Below are 17,895 nucleotides of genomic sequence, written 5' to 3' on the forward strand. Positions count from 1 at the left end.
AATCAATTACCTGACAATAAAGGCCGATAACTAAATCGCTTAGAGATAAGGGCCGGTGAGAGTCCTGGCCTATCACAGCGGGCTGGAGGAGCTCCGCGTGCATTTGTTTGTATTTACCGCCATCTGCTGGAATAAGAGCGGTTGAGTGGTGCGTTCACTCACTTTGGGAAAACGAGAGATATCATTCGAAAAACGTGAACGCTCTCATTTTACACGGACAACAGGCTTCAGTTTTGCTTCCTACGCCTTTAGTAATTATACTTTATCGTGAAGTTGTTATTCTACGTATGTTTCCACGCTGTTGTATTCAACCCTCTGTCGCATGTAGCAGAGATTTCCGAGCCGCTTTTAAAGGCAGCACTGGCACTTGCAGCGTTGCTGATGCGGATGTTGCTGCTGCTGCTGCTGAAGTGAAGCAGTTGTTTCCGAAAAGTTTGACCCTTTTCCAAAAGATGATGGCCGTCTTGAAGCAAAGACAAGACAATACAGCACTGTTAGTCCTGGCTTCAGTTGGCTTGGCGCTTGTAACTATTCTCAGTGTGTGGAGGCTAAAGCAATTTAAACATAGACTTATACATGAGACTGGAGGTGCAATGTTTTATGGTAAGTAGCCTAGACTAATACACAGTATATAGCACGGAAGCTAGCAAGACTTCCTGACTCACAGTTTCTTTGGTTAATACCAGAGTGTTAGCAAAATAAATTCAATTTTGGTCAGGATTTTGTCGATTTTTCAGCCTTTGTAGGCTTGTAGCAGAAGGTCACACCATTTTATTTCGCTGTATGCACCATTGTTATTGGCTGAGCAGAGTTTTTAAACTTAACTATCTTTTTAATAATTAACACAGCAACCACTAACAATCTGTCGTTAGCCTTGCCACTTGTTTACAGCTAAAGAAAATTAAGGCTAAGGATATTTTTAAAGGTATGAAATATGTTTAGTATTTGTGTGTGTGGGTGGTTGTTTGGCTTTATTGTGATAAATGATGAGGCTAATGGACTGAACCTTTCCATTCAGGCTACTTCACACCAAACAGGCTACATCAATTGCCAGGTAGCCCAAGATATCATAAACTATTAAGGGCTCAGCAGCAAGCAGTATATTGAAAGTTTGCAGTTTCGCCCATGTTTCATCACCATAACAACTTGTAATGTAGATCTTGCTATGTGGTACATTTATGTCCTGTTTTGATCTTCTATAGTAAGGTATCATGGCTTAAATTTGATAGTTTTTACATTACAGTAGCTGCATAATGATATATGTTTTACTTTGAAATATTTTTTCCTAAGTGTAAGCTATCAGATAATTGCAGTGATTTTCATCTCAGCAGCTTTTTCTTTCTTTGTTGTACTCCTCTGCAGGTTTGCTTGTGGGGTTAGCAGTGAGATGGTTGCCATTTGACTGGGGACAGCATATGGTCAATTTTGGAGAAACTGCGTGCACTTGCGGCGGTCTTAACAGCACTCCTACGTCTTGACGGTCAACATCACATCACACTTTCACTATTATAGACATGTTGGGAAAGTGAACCAAAGCTGCCCACCGGTCTCAGCCCCTCTGGTGAGTGTGGCAACTTCATTTGACCTTTACTTCGAAAGCAAATCTTTTGTGTAGGCGCCAGTGAAAATGAAACAACATTTGCTTTAAAATGATGATAGTCAATATTGCAGAGGGAACCCGTAAAAACAAACTACCGTACAGGATGTTTTCTTTTCCTCTCTTGTTTTTTTAATTTTGTCTGAAATAACATATTTTTCTTCACCGCCTCTCCTTTGATCACATCTATTTTTTTCCCCTTTTGTATGCTGGGTATTTACATCAACAGTCTCCTCTAATGGAGCTTAGTTATTGGTTTTCCTCTAAATTACTTGCATGGTCTGTTTGTTATCGGGGAAGCAAAAAAGTGGTGGTACAGAGAGAAAGAGGGCAAGAGAGCAATTTAACCCATATTAAGGATTTATTAAGGAACAGATAGGGGAGATTACATTTTCAGGTGTGCTGTGCAGACAAGGGGAAATTAGAAGGCATCTAAACACAGAAACCAATAAACAGACTTCGGTAGAGTAGATAAAGCAACAAAGGGTTCTGATCAATGAGCAATAAAAGGGTTTGCACAAACATTTTCTTAAAAGTATGTTCATGCCAACAACTGCAAACAGTGTTTGAATACAATTATAAAACCTAATTTATTTCTCCTCGAAATGTTCCTCTTAAGACATTGTCCAAGTGTTTACATACAGAATTCCCATAATGAGATAGTCTTGTAGGTGACATTTGTGCTGGATTGCTCTGCTCTGCAGGAAAGATGTGAGATAGTAAGGTAATCTCAGGAGGCACTGCAGCTTTTCCTCTCAGATGGAGATGGCCATTTCAGCCTCTGATACAGAACTCAGTAATGGAGGTGAATATCTACCATATCTTTTGTTATAAAGTGGAGGGAACTGTAATAATGTGAACAACGTTCCAAATTGCAACGCTGCGCATACTGAACATCAATGACGTTTTCTTTATGTAGAAGTGAGGCGCTGCTGCTTATGATTTGAGGCTATATTTAATTAGCACTTATCCATTACTTTAACAATCATTTTGTTTCTGTTGGTAGCATGAAATTGTTACACTTATATATAACAGAAATATAAAATCATTTAATATGCTCTACTGTATTGTTTTAAATGTCCAGTATGTGGGATTCAGGGGAATCTATTGGATGAAATTGACTGTAACTTTCATAATTATGTTTTTAATTAGTGTACGGTCATCTGAAAATAAGATTTGTTTTCTTTCCGTTACATTAGAATAAGCCTTTTACATCTACAGAGAGAGTGGGTCTTCCTCCACGGCATGGAGATGCTCTCTGAATGGGGCTAAAATTATTTAATCGTGCACCTCTTCCAGACTTTCCAATGTTATTGGACCAAATGAATCATATTATGATAGTGAAACTAGTCATTTCATGGGGTTGTGAGGCTCAAAAAAATATCTCCACCATTTTACAGCCTCTTTTTTCACAATGTAAGTTTATGGGACAAAGTATTCCTGGGCTTGCGTGCGTCACCTGACGTTGCAGTTATGCGGTCTGACAACTGTGTTAGATTGACATCAAAGCCCACCGCACCTCCTGGAGGCTTGTTCCACAGAGTTTGCCATAATGCTCCGCCATATTTCTACAGAAGCCCTATTAGTTCAGAACATACATAATTAAAGACTGGCTCTAAACCCTAAACAATGATCCTTTAATGTGACTGCACTGATGAGTGACGATGTTATGTTTTCCAATATAATTATATATTTCTAAAATAATAAGCATCCAGTCTCAAATGTGCTGTCAATAAAAGATTTACGATTGCTTTTAATCAGTAGAAAGTTTTATGTTTTTGAATGCTGTAGATCTCATTGCAGTTCCACATTCAAGGATTCTTAAGCACTTGATCAAAGTACAGTATATTTGTGTTATTTTTTCACTGAGATACAACATAAGTGATGTTAGAGCTTGACTGCAAGCTAGAGTGCTACCAACTACTTACAGCAATTGTTTGTTAAAAAAGGAATTAGTCAGAGTCTCTAATATCACTGTTAAGTAGAAGAGCCTAATCCTTGAGACGGGCCTCTGGTTGTCTGTAGTATTTTTAATGTGCTCTGGATGGCTTTCATATTTTTGCTATCAGAGAGATTTGTCACATCAAAGAAAGAAAACAAGTAAAAAGCCAGGGATTCAGCCACATGAAGTCCAAAAAGCATGAGAGAATGCAGATGGCATATTTGAAATCAGATTTTTTTTATCTCAGCGCAATATTTCAACCCGAGAGAAAGGGAGTAAGTGAACCATGAACCTTGCAAATCATGCAGGCCAAGTGTAACTCTTCTCTAATGGCTTGGACTCTTTGGCCCCTTTGAATGCTAGGGTCTCATTAGCAAACCGGCAGAGGCTACCACAAAGGCCATTACATCGGTCAGACCGTTCTGTGTAGCCTTCACGCCATTAAGTCTGATACATATGGGGACCTAGCAGGGAGAGATAAGGATTTCATTGCATTACTGAGTCCATTATGTTCCACCGGGGAGTAAGGCATTAAAGTTTGTGGTCTGATTAAATTTAGTGCTGCTCAGCTGAAGAGGCAATTAGTGTATACAACACACCTCCATCCTCGCCTGTGTGGTGCAGGTGGCCCCTTAGAATAAAACCACCAGCATATGCATAATTTATTGATTACAGTGTCTGTGTTAGTCTCTGCTATGCAGTTTGTATTTGTCATGCACAGCCGGCGCAGATGAAGAAATACATATTGTGCTGTGTGGGTAATTGTAGCAGCAAAAAAAGTAATTTATATTGAGCCGGGTGATAGTGGCAGAGCGATAGGAGCAATTTGTAGCTCTAGCAACCATTTCAAGTGTGAATTACTGAGAGAGCATTGTGGCTCTCCAAACTCTATAAGGGTTTTCCAGCATTAGAAATGATCATTTATAAAAAAAAGTGCAATCTTTCACATATTCACACATATGTAAATGTTCATCAAATTGCAATGTGTCCTCAAAATAGGACTTTTACTGAGGCCCATTTTCATTCGTCCAAATATTCATGCTATTGAGGCTGCTTCAACCTTTTGTCCGTTTTGATTTTCCAAAAGCGAAATCTAGGCCATTCTCCAAAGGTCTGTGACCGTAGCCATACTTCAGTAAGCATCATCAGCCTTTTGGAGTGAAATTTAATTGAACTGGAATGTAATTCTTGTAATGTAATAAGACTTTGTGGGGTGTAGGAATCAGGAAAAAGTAGCATTATTTGATCGGAATTGAATATCACTGCCGTTTGATCCTCAGAATGTACCCACAATACATATAAAAAGGATTCAAGGATGAAGGACATGAAAGGCTACCTTTCTGAGAGGCTTGAATTGCATCATACCGGCCAAGATGAGAAAGAGACAGAGAACGTGCACGGTGTGTTAAAAAATACCTTGCACTCTGGTTTTCTGTTTGTATTGGAGGGAATGTAGCGACTAGCTTGTAGTGATTACCAGCTTGGATTGCGTTTAATGTTCATCCATCTGTTGTCTGAACACGTGTGGCCGGGCTATACTTGCTTATTCCCATTTTAATGAACGCTGGGAGGCTCTCTGGTGAGAACTGACACAAGCAGTTAGACTTCTCGGTTTGCATTGTGCTTTGCTTTAATCAGCTGTGGAAGGTACTTGGATAGAATGCTAGTGCAGTACACAGTATTATATTATTTTATTGTTATTATTTACTGAAGATTCAAAGAATTTGAAGCATTTAATTAGAATTTAAAGGGAGGTGAATTTTTGCACGCGTCAATTTTGAGAATTTGGGCTATTTTGATTCAGTAACACATCTTCTTTCAGACTAGTGAAAACAAAACATCCAAAACACACATTTAGGTGTTTATTTTAGTTCTGATCATTAAAGCTGCTGTAAGCATTATCGTTGTTATAGCTAACTTCCCGTCCGTTTTGCTTCCTCAACTCTACGTCACCACACTTGCACGACTCCTTTCTTTTTTTCAAGGCAGCTCTCTGTGCCTCTTTCTTTTCTTCAAGCCTTTTTCATCTCTTCGCCTCTTTGATAGTACAAACCGTCATCGGGAGAGCTGGAAATGCTTCTTTATGTCCTCTCCCTCTTGATAAAGTGAGCAGGGGTACCAGAGCAGGGGGAGGAAGGGCATGTTTGACTAACCAAACAGTGATTAGTATTGGAATATAGAGCTATTTAACACTTACATCTATAAGAAAACTCTCCAGTCTTATTATTTTAGAGAGGTGGTTTGTTTATATTTTTTTTATAGCCTGATTTATAAAACATTGACAATACTGTTTTAATGATTTATGGAATGATAAAAGTAGATATCTAAAATTCCCTCTGTATAAACCTTCAACTCTAATATGTCAGGAAAGTGAAACAAGAATTTTGAACATCACTTTATCCGATGTTCAAATTTCTATTCTGGAAAGTATTGCAAATTTGCACACTTTTAAATAGAAAATGCATAATTTACATATTTCAACATAAAATTTCAGAACACTTAAAAATATTAGAAAAAGAGGATACAGCTACCTGTAGCGCCAATCATTATTTAACATGATTAATGTTCATGCTTTTAAAGCTTCAAGGTGATACAGTTTACCTACATTTTGGTAGCTAACTCTGAACAGTGGCACACAAGTCTACAGTATCACATTTTCCCCTTTTCCTTTTGACACATACAATGTTTTTTTTCTGTCAAAGAGAGAGAGGGCACAAGGTATTTTGAGACTATTGTGACATTGGAATTCAAAGGGAAAGCATAACTGGTGTCTGTCTGACATTGCAGAGCCCGCTGAAGTGAACAATGTGTGTGTAATATCTGTCTGTCAGTCAGTCACATTCAGTAAATGGAGTCCTCTCGCTCCCCACGGAGCCCCTGTCAGTCACCAGCACAACAGCTCTGTCTTTTACAGGAGACCTTTGATCCCAAGGTCCTTTTCAATCTGTTCCTGCCAACCATCATCTTCCATGGAGCTTACACCCTTAATCAGGTGAGACTGCTGTCCTGACATGCCCCCAAGTAAAGATATCATCAAAGGACTATTCCTTTTAAATGGCTGCTCCATCACACTGCCTTATAGTGTGTACAGCTGTTCGTTTACATACATGCATATCATGACGTGATTGTTTGGTGTTACTAATTGGTGTTCATTTTATTTTTTTTCTAGAAAAGATTCATTGAGAATTTTGGATCCGTACTGACATTTGCTTTTTTGGGTAGCATCATCAGCTGTGTGACCATAGGGTAAGATTGTTTCTGTTTTGTTTAGTCACACAAATGAACATGTCAAAAAAGCGGATGGATAGATAGATAGATAGATAGATAGATAGATAGATAGATAGATGGATTTATTAGCCATTTATTCTTTAATATGCTATGTCCCAGTATATATGTACTACTAGTATATAATAGCCTGTATGCCATATACCAATTGCCATAGTATGATGTTTGTGCAGTGTGTATATAGCACATAAAATCAGTGTAGGTTGATGAAAATCAAGTTAATTACTTTAATTGAGACCTTTCAGGAGCTGTGACATTTAACTCAAGCTGTGAGAAGCTTCCCTCTTGCACTGTGGTAAAATGGGCCTAATGCTATAGCAGGAAAAACACAGGTGTAACTAATAACATTAATTATGCTCTGGTCCCAGAGTAGGGTGACATACATAAAATAGGGCATCGTTATGGTCATTAATCACCCCTGTGCTTTTACTACTATACTTTGTCAAAATGTCTGCTACGAGCAGGTCTACGGAGTACATTTACAGCACAGCAGAAAATTAAGCAGATTTAATTTACCACAATAAATAATCAAAACCTGCTTAGCATTTGTTTATAGTATGGAAGTGGGACACAGCTGATAGGGTGCAGTGTTGCTATTCTAACCTCACAAAGCTAGATGGCACTGTCAGACTTCGGAGGAAACTGAGATCTTTCCACTGATGCACTAATTTGCTGCACACTGTGTGAAAACCTCATAACTCCAGTGTTTTTATTCCCCATCATAACTGCAGGATCCTCTGTGATCAGACAAAATGAATCATTGATTTTATGAAACATTTAAAGAATTATATTATTTATCTTATATATTATTATATATTTTTTTTGAGTTACAAGGTTTTCACTAACATTGTTTTTTAACCCACAACATTAAACACTCAGTGGCCTGTACATTCAGATGTAATCCAATACAGTCTACAATAAGTCTGCTTTTACTGTATGATGCATTTAATGTTCTGTTTTTTTTGTTCACATTGTCAAAGAGATGTTAATTAAATTAATATGTATGTTGTTTTAGCATTGAGGTCAAAATTGAGGTCTAATATTCGGCCCCTCCTAATGTATGTAAATGGGAATATGATTAAGTCCAGTACATTGCCACCTTTAACTGTGAGCTCAGTAATTAACATAAAATTAAATGTACGTTATGAGCTTTGCAGATGTATTAAAAATGTACAGGTGTGCAGAATAAAGTGCCCTCTGAGTGCATAAATGGCTTTCGTTTTCATGAGACTATGAAATATAATGTCAATATTTTACAAAATATTCTTCTTAAAGCTGCAGCTGAGTGTAAAAGTTACTTTGTGTGCTCGGTGACACTTTATTTCCATATATTGTTAACTATTTACAATGTTTTATATTCATGGAAAAGGTTCATTCCCTCCATGTATTAAAACTGGAACTAATGGGCTTCTCCAGCCTGCTGAAACCCAGTGTTAAAGATTTCCTCGCGTCCATTCCCTCTTTCTTCCATACCTTAGTCCCTCCCCAGGAGCACCCTTTGTCAAACACTCCCTATTTCTCCTGGGACGCCGGGCAGGGGCTGACATGTTGGGTCACGTGCGCATTCTTTGATGCTAAGGCACCGGACCTGACCAATCCTGTTGCTTGTTAGTGAGTCTGCTGTATCCTATGGGGAAAAGAGAGTCTCGCGGGAGCGAGGGAACCATACTGACTCAACTGACAAAGTACATCCACTTCGTCCCTTTCTCTGTCTGCCTGTCCCCCTGTTGTCTTTCCCTCTCTGTCTGTGTATCCCTAACACTAACACACACACACGCACACACACACACACACACACACACACACACACACACACACACACACACTGCACATCATTACCATAACCTCCACTCTCCCTTTAGGATACACAAAATAAGACAGCTTAGTCGCTCGACCTGAGGGCAGTACTTTAAATCCCATCCTTGGGCCCAGGTCGTGTGCCGTCACTATGGTAACACAGTTATGCCAATGGACACGCTGGCATACTGATTATTATGGGATGCCTCACAGTAACAGGATTAGTGCTTAACACACATCCGTTAGCAGTCAGGAGCTGGTTGGCGGTGTTGAATGGGAATGTTGAGAAGTTTTTTGCGTACAGTTAACAGTGGTTTTATAAGGGAGAGCCTGCAGTGATGCATTCTGGGAAATAGACCCTTTTACAGTTGATAAACAATGATGATGTAGGCTGTGAAAGGGTCTATTGCCCGGCCCCAGAGCTGAGCAAAAAATCATCTTCCTCCTGCTTCTGTTGTATTTCTATCACAATGTCTTCCTGTGGTTTTTTGTCATTTGGGTGATTTTGTGCAATTTTACACACTCATACACACACACACACACACACACACATACACACACACACTCATAACTCTGTTGGGCTTTCATCATGTTGGAGTGCTTGTAATACTGTTGTCAGGATGCCAGGGGTGAAGATGGATAGGTGCTGAGATAAGCTGTCTAACAAGAGTATTTGTCGTATGTGTGTGTGTGTGTGTGTTTGTGTGCGTGTGTAGGTGTGTTATGCGGGTAGATGTGGGAGATCCACACACACACACACACACACACACACACACACACACACACACATACACACATACATGTGGTTATATTTAAAACTGCCCAGCATAGTCCTTGCGTTGTGTGTCCACCTGTGCTAAGCAGCCGCTGCCTGGAAACGGGTCAACTCATCTGCCAGCAGCGTCTGGCCCCATTACCCAGACTACTCCTGGGGAAGCCCTGCTGTGGTTAGAGGAATGACTGATAGGCCTGCTCAGGCTGGCGCTCCCCGATGACCTCACTTATGTGTCCTTCTGTTTGTCCTCAATCCCAGGGCCTGCGTCTACGGCTTCACCAGGCTGATGGTGCTGTTGGGCCAGGCAGCAGATGGAGACTTCTTCCTCACTGATTGCCTCCTGTTCGGTGCCATTATATCAGCCACTGACCCAGGTAGCCTATAAAGGAACTCCTGCAGCATCACTTCCAATGGCAGCATTGATTTTTTTTAAAAACTGGCTTTATACAGATATAAACTTCTTGCAGAATTGTACTCTCCTTTACAAGATTAACATTTTATTGCTTTACAACACAAGCAAAAGACCCCAGAATGTTCTCAGGAATATTTGGCACTTGATCCCAGTGAATATGTAACAGACACGTCACAGAGATCTGCCTTGATCTGCTTTGACACCAAGTCAAAAAATATCAAAGACGCATTATGTGTTCAGACTCGTCAACTGACTGTAGATTTATTCATTTCTGCAGTTTCTGGAATTTGAGTTGCAGATTCATGCAGTTCCTCAACCTGATAAGACATGACAACATGTTTAAAAAGGTCAAACCTCACTCATGCTGATCTTTGACACTCTCTCAGTACCTCTTTTCCTATTGTACACATGATACTCTCAAGTCTAAATGCATGTGCACTGGAGGCCTACCAGATATAAAGTGAGTATTAACGCTGTGATGTTACTACACTTGAACATCTATGATAAGAAAAGCAATTAATCGATTAGTCAACGATCAGATTAGTTACCAGCTATTTTGATAATTGGTTTATTGATTTGAGTAATTAAAAAAAAAATTAAAAGTCAAAATTATTTGATTCCAGCTTCTTAAATGTGAATATTTTCTGGTTTCTTTACTCTGCTATGACAGTAAAATGAATTTCTTTGGGTTGTAGACAAAATAAGACATTTGAAGATAACATTTTTCACCATTTTCTGACATTTTAGTCCAAACAAATTAAAGAGCACAAGCTTAAAGAGCTAAAATAGCATCTCAGACAGTATGAGAAAACTGGTGTGTTTGTTGAACATTAAAGCATGTAACACCCTTTTCTAGTAGTAACCCAAAATCAAATTCTGAACTTGAAAATGAGAAAAATATATCTCCTTCAATACAAATATCTTCCTCTACTTAGTGCTGAATGCATAGCCTTTTTTTTCTTCGTTGTCATAACTTTGCATATCGAGATTGATAGCCACGTCTATGTGCTGGCACAAAGTCACGATGCCCTCTTAGTACATGTATCTGCTTTGAATTCGGTGCACCTTTTTACCGAAGTGGTACCACAATATTATCTGTGTTCCTCAAGAGCCGTCAAGTGGAATGTCATAAGGCAACCCGCAACGCCATGACAGGGGGAATGTTAATGTCCTCATTTGCTAATGAATTATGTATACCAATAAGTGGTTGATCTGGGTGAGTGTCAAAGAGGAGCCGTAAATCGTGATGCACTTGTCACTCTGACCGGCGTTACTTACCCACGCCCATCCCTGCCGACCCCAGCACCCTCATCATTCTGATTAGAATCACACTGCAATGCATCGATGCCCCAAACACGAAGACCCCTCGGCTGTCTCCTTCTCTTGCTGTCAAAATACAGAGCCGGCTCTCTGATTTTCTGAAAGGGAGCCATTAAAATATCTCTGTCCATTTCTCTCACTTGTACATTTGCATTCACTCGGGCCAAAAGCAGAAAAACACTCCAGAATTCAGGCCTGCGTGCACACACACACACACAAGCACTCTCAGAACACTTCAGTGCTGATGAATGTGTCGTAACCATGTCATAACCTTTGTGTGACAGCTCTCTGGTTGTGTTGCTGACTCATGATTGAGATCTTAAGAACACTGTGAAAGTCATCGCAGGCCGGCAGTCAAGCTTTGAGTGAAATTGGAGCACAGTTTATTTGCCACTTTACTTGCACTGGACTGTGGAATATAACAGAGATATTTGATAGGCTAGGTTCTCATTGCAGCTATAGTAACTCAATGAACGCTTCAAATAAAGAGCAGCAAATGCTAAGCAACTGTCGTCTGGCATATGGGGATTGTTGCCATTTCTAGTAATTATGTGGATGCTGATTTAGAGCTGCAGTTATAATTGAAGACACTAATGTCATGTTGTCTCTGTTGTTTCTGGGAATTCGTAAAATTTGAACGACCTGAGGAGGAGTTAACCTTTTAGAATTACAGAGAAATTAGACATGATGGGCTCTTCAAGGCTGATTCTGATATTATATTATATTTTTTCCGAGTCAGTGTCTTCAAATGTGACTAGTATTTGTCTTCAAAATTATATTTTTGGCAGTGTGGAAGATTATTTTGAGCTGTTTTTGACCATTACGTAGGAAGATAAAAATTATATTGACATTTTGCTGCTTGTTTCTGCTTCTTAAATTTAAGGATTTGCTGCTTTTCATTGTTCGTTTATGATAGCAAATGAAGAGTCGTTGGGTTTGGACTGTTGAAGAATACAGCCCTACCGATACTGGATTATTGGGGCTGATGTTGATACTGATATTTGGGATTAAAAATGTCAATATTGATACATCAGACGATATATATACATTTGTTGCAATGTGGTGACAAACCTATGTAACGGTGGCAAGCTTAGCTTTAAACATTATTATCTTAATCAGTAAACTTCACTGGGAATTTAATAATTTTAATTAACTGAAGCTTTTTTCCTGCATTATTACCTCTGAATTTTTTTTTTATATTGCCGCATATTGGACAATATATAAGCCAATATCGATAAATCAGCATGTATGTTGACTGGCCAACCAAAACCAGAGATGATACTATGGGCTTTGGGAAATTGTCATTGACATTACATTGACTTATTATCAGTTAATTGTGAAAATAATCAGCAGATTAATCAAGAGTGAAATGGATTCATCGACTTTAGACACTCTATATTAATGTCAGAGTGAGTCTGTTGCCCCTATGTGAGTGAGGAATAGACTCCAGCTCCTGTTGACAACTCAAAAGCTTACACAGGTAGAGAAAACATTTCTGGTAAGAGCGCCAGCAGATCTAAAGGTAGTCATAAACAGTGTCTTTATGTTGACATTCCCTTTTCAGTGTTTACATTCTCTTGTGATAGATGGACAGCAACTACCTGAGAGACTGTGGATTTTTCAGGTTGATGTCAGTAGAGACAACCGGTAGTAAAAGCTTGTAATGTCCGTATTTATAGTCATTTCAAAATATGTCGTCCTTATAAGGCTCGAATGGCCCTACCATGTAAATATTTGTTCCTTTCCTCGTGAATGTGTTGATTTTTCAATTGTTGGTTTTATATAATCCCCCAAAGCGCTTTAGCCATGAAACTTGTTCTCTCAGACTCGTAGTAAGACACATGGTTCAGGTCACAAAGTGGAACACCCGCTGTGCTGCATCCTCCATAGCCTCAGGGATGGTTACAAAAGGTCGGTGAAACCCTCACTTCACTTCTCAAAGGAAATACTTTTTTTATGGGGTGAGGAAATGGGGGGGCACTGCAGTTTTTCCTTTCATCTTTGAGTTTGTATTTTTTTATGAATTTATTTTTCAGGAGTTCTCTTGATCACTTCACATACACATTTCTCTCAGTATGTCAACGCTGGAAAATGATGCCAGAGTAAGAAATGTCTTGTTTACATCTCTGGCAACTGTTTACATCAGACATCAGCAGTAAATACCAATGTTTAAAGTGAATATTGGAGACACAGTTAGACATAGGTGTGTACAAGATGCAGCTTACCCTCAATATTACAACATTATGCACAGAACTAAGGATGAGTATTGCAGCAGTGGAGTGGTAACAACATTTAGGCAGAAATGAAAACACAGCACAGAGAGAGCACATGCACTCTATTTAGCAATACAAAATAGGCTTAAATCTAGACAACAGGGCTGCAACTAACAATTATTTTAATTATAGATGAATCTGCAAGTTATTATCACGACTCATCGATCAATCGTTTCGTCTATAAATTGCTTCTTTTGTCCAACCAACATTCCAAAACCTAGAGACTCTTCATCAGTAGGATTTGTCCGAGCTGTTTGTAAATGCACCAGAAAAATAGTTGATAGTTGAGTCTCATTCCCAGGACGTCAAATACCAACATTTTGGGTTGGTAAAGTATCCCGAGCACAGCAAATAAATGAGGAAATAAGAATATACAGCCATAGGCCTCTCTTTGTTTCATTCTTGTTACGTATTATACATCTTGCAAAAAAATCTATAATTCCCCTCAAACGCTTTGAAACTAAAGTAACAAGCCTGTTTTGAAAATGTAAGGAGTAGAAAGTACAGATATTTGTGTGAAAAAGTAGGAAGTAAAAGTAAAAGAAAGAAACATTTTAAAAAATAAAATACTCAAGTAAAGTACAGATACCTGAAAATTACAAAGTGCTTGAACTGCGTTACCTCCCACGTCGAGCTGCTACAGATGAGTGTCTCTCTGTTCTATGGACCCGCTCCCTCTGTAGATATAAAACGCCTGCTCTAATTCAATGAAAAAATTCAAATTCGTAATTTTCAATGATTATAAACTAATGAAAGCAATATTCTGAATACAATATACCGTTTCTGCCCCTAAACCCCCCTAACTCCTACACTCTTGACCTTAAGCATCACAAAATCTGATGGTTAATGCATTTTGGTACAAGACTGGCCCCACTAACTAGACAGAGACCAAAGTGTACTGTAAGTCCTTTGATAACTTCCACTTCTGCAAGGCTCTAATTAAAAAAGGCAGATTTACTTAAATGTACAATAATAACCCATTTTAAAGGGTAATTAGAATTGAGATGTTAAAGGTCCCTTATCCTGACATGCAAATGAACCACAGTGAGATTCAGAGTAAACAAAAATAAACTGGGAATCTTCTAATTATAAAGTGCTGGTTTCTTTGCTTTCAAACTGCGAAGAAGGCTTTCCCCGCTGCAGTCTTGTGACCCCTGTCTGTGCACTCGTCAATGGCCAAAAAATTGAGCACTTTTTACTCTGAGCCGGGGAGATTATAGTAATTCCCCCGTTGACCGTTATCTCGTTCCTAATGCATCGCTCTCAGTATTATATCTGCCTAATTTGGTCAAATCAGTGAGCAAATCCCATGCCCTCTGACTGAGATGGCCATGAGCTTTGCCTCCGCTAAACCTCTGCAGCAGGGTAATTTGACCTAATAAGGCTTCCATTCGACCCTTTCAACTGTATTATGTCGGAAATAATTGTCTACTCTCTCCACCTTATGGTGTTGCTGTGGAAACTGATGAACACTTGACAGCTGTAGGACGGGGTTGCCATGACAACGCCGCCATCCCGCACCCTTGTATGTGTGTGTATGTGGGGTGGGCTCTTTTTTTTTTTTTTTCCATCTTACAGTGTGACTGGTAGCACGACATGCTGTCATCAGCCAAGCATTATGGGAGCAGGGAGATGGAACGATCCTGACTCCAGGGCCTACCTCACCCTCTCCAGATAAGGGATTTTCCCCCAACCAGGAAGAGCTTTAAACCTGTCAAAGTCCAAAGAGCCAGATCTGTCAAAACAAGTCCTGAGGCTGCTCTCTTGCCGCTGCTCTTATTTTCAGTCTGGTCGTATACCAGCTGCGATGCCCTTACCGGCCTGGTATTCACTGCAGGGCCACACGCTGCTATTAGAGTTAACTCATTATTCATACCACATATTTCCCTGAAACTAACGTATCTGATCATTTTTTTCTCCTTAGTCTCAACAGGTAGACTATGAATCAACCGGGAGGTGTTGTTGTTGTAAATGTAATATGGTCTGGCCTTCAGAAGGCAGCCACTTGTGAGTTTATGTTTTCCTGTCCATGCCTATACCCTCATGACTGTGTGTTTGTGTTTGTGTTTGTGTATGCATCTGTGTTGTCTTTCTCCATATTTGACATTGTTTTTGTTATATGATAATTTTGTTTTGCTTCTTTGGAACTCCCGGTTCCCCTTGTGGTGTTTACAATAAGGATTTGTGCCAGTACATTTTTCCTATCGACTATTTATCTCTTTATATACCTGTCAGTGTAATGTAGCAGATTTTGATCTAATTCTAATCTAATGTAATCTAATCTCCAGTATTAGTAAACATAGATTCAACAGTGCTACAGCTGATATCCTGCGGAAGGAGATACTTGATGTGACACCAAGTGCGGCGCTGACAGGCGCATCACTGCCTCGTCAATGTCGGTATTCTCCCTGTCACTCAGCGCCAACGCTCTGCTGCCCCGCGGTGCCGAGCATGTTATGTGTGTGCATGCGCTCATTCATATGCTCAACGTCTTCCGCTTGAAGTTTACTGTTGGTGAACTCACGGTGGAGTTCAGCTCATTTTCCTCTCCTCAGACACAGTGCGCTGAGAGATGCAGCTGTATAAATAAGTGTGTAATATACGTTTCCACCAGAAATGTGAATTTGATCCTAAACGAGCTGAGAAATTGCTTGACGTGACGTGGAATGCAACTTTGGCACAACCGCTACGATAATACCATGAAGAACTTGCACATTAGCATTTCATTTCAGCAAATTTCTCACATGGTCCTAAAGCATGCTAACTTATTGTTTTTTGGTATAGTTTCTGCCACTGTGCGACGACCTTTTATTACTCATCATCAACACTGAAAACAAATAATGTATGAAAAATGTTAATATGAGGGGCCGAGCATGTGAGGCAGAAGAGATGCAGATAAAATGGAAAGCTAAGTGTTTCATTAGCCCAAAACTTAAACATACATTGGCAACCATTTCATTTTCAAAATTGTAATCAATCATATTTTATAAGTTGAATTACAGCTTAAAGTATGGCATACAAGTTTACTATTTCCATTTCCTCAGAGTTAACAAATCAAAATAGGAAAAAAAATACAAAAAACAGCCAGAAAAACGTAGAAGATATCCAAGGTAGCCGTTCAGGTACTGTGTGGAGTTTTTTTAGGCATGTGTCCCTGTTTTGTTCAGACATGCATGCAGATGGCAGGATAACCATGTCTGCCAATGATTCCACACAATTCTGCTTATCTAGTGGTGGCGATAAAGCACAAACCAACATCAATGCACCAGCAAAGGCAGGAAGGAAGAAGTCTGCCAGGGGCTAAACATTGACTTCAACAACACAGGTTTTTCTATATTTTAAGAGCAACGTGTTTCAGTAGAAAATACTTAATACTTAATACTTAATAAACTTTGTTTACAAGAAAACTCCACCGGGCACATTAAATGTTCAGTTAAGTAAAATTCTGTTGTGAAGGAGGACAGAGGACCTGGTAAATGAATAAAGACACAGACATGTAAATTGAAAGGTTGATCATTTCTTAGTGAAACGATCTTTACATCCTTTAAGTGCCTGTTTGATTTGTATCGAGGCTACAGATAAAACTCACTATCAGACATCAAGACTCCACCGCAAACCCAACTGCCTTTGACCTATCACTCGACATCCATTCTTCTCCGCTCTCAAAACACAATTTCCTAATCGAGATGTGTTTCTTATCATTCTTTGCGCTGCTGAGCAGAGAGTGACTCTTACATTATTTAAAGCATGGAGCCCTCTGCCTGTAGTTCCCCTACATTAGAGTGTAATTGGCTCCTTTCGGATGTTTTAATCAGCTACTGAGTCTTAGCTCTAATCTGCCCCTTTTCCCCACCAGTGTCCTTTCAAGATTCCCAGAATCCTATAGCTGTTATCCCCCCCCATAGTGAAATCTGCAGCAATACACCAGGCTAATAAACACACTCCCATGTATATTCATGCTCATCGAACACATATGAAAGAGAATCACATGTAGCGCTAAATAAATCATATCAAGAATTGCAGTCATGTTCTTTACTTGAGTGATTTGCAAAATCTGCTCTTGCTACTGCTGCCAGCAGATCGCAGATTGGCATGTTATGACTACAGGTGGTATGACTGTGATGTACAAACACAGGAAATGTACCAATCACTCTGACAGGGATTTGGCTTGTGTTTTTGTTTTTTATTCAAAAATGTGTTGATTCATTCAGACTTGAGACCTGAAATGCTTTTTAGTGTCAAGTTGTTCATTTGATTTCTACTTCTTTATACAACACAATAATACAGTATACAATTTATTCGTTCTTATAAAAAACACTTTTTTACACTGAAATAGGACAGTGATCTGCATAGCTTTTCTTTCTGCTCTGTTTCCTTTGCAGACAAAAATATTGTCTTTTCCAAAGCATTGTGTGTTTTTGTGTAAGTCTTTGCTTGGTTTAGTTTCTCCGGCTGCTCCAAGTGTCAAAATCCTCCTTCCAGTGCTGTCAGTGA

The 17,895-nt window shown here is 39.3% G+C and overlaps 1 pseudogene across 1 annotated transcript in view; it reads left to right on the plus strand.

Moving 5' to 3' along the window:
* Positions 1-411: 411 nt before the first annotated feature.
* LOC311249718 (sodium/hydrogen exchanger 9-like) overlaps positions 412-17,895 on the plus strand; it is a 69,471-nt pseudogene continuing 51,987 nt past the window's right edge. The window contains exons 1-5 of the transcript XR_014624928.1: positions 412-603; positions 1,363-1,561; positions 6,454-6,531; positions 6,709-6,785; positions 9,655-9,770. The product of XR_014624928.1 is annotated as a sodium/hydrogen exchanger 9-like (transcript). The remainder of the gene's footprint in view (positions 604-1,362; positions 1,562-6,453; positions 6,532-6,708; positions 6,786-9,654; positions 9,771-17,895) is intronic.

This window comes from Pagrus pagrus (assembly GCF_965226575.1).
Source record: "Pagrus pagrus genome assembly, chromosome: 20".
In the NCBI taxonomy this organism is placed as follows: Eukaryota; Metazoa; Chordata; class Actinopteri; order Spariformes; family Sparidae; genus Pagrus; species Pagrus pagrus.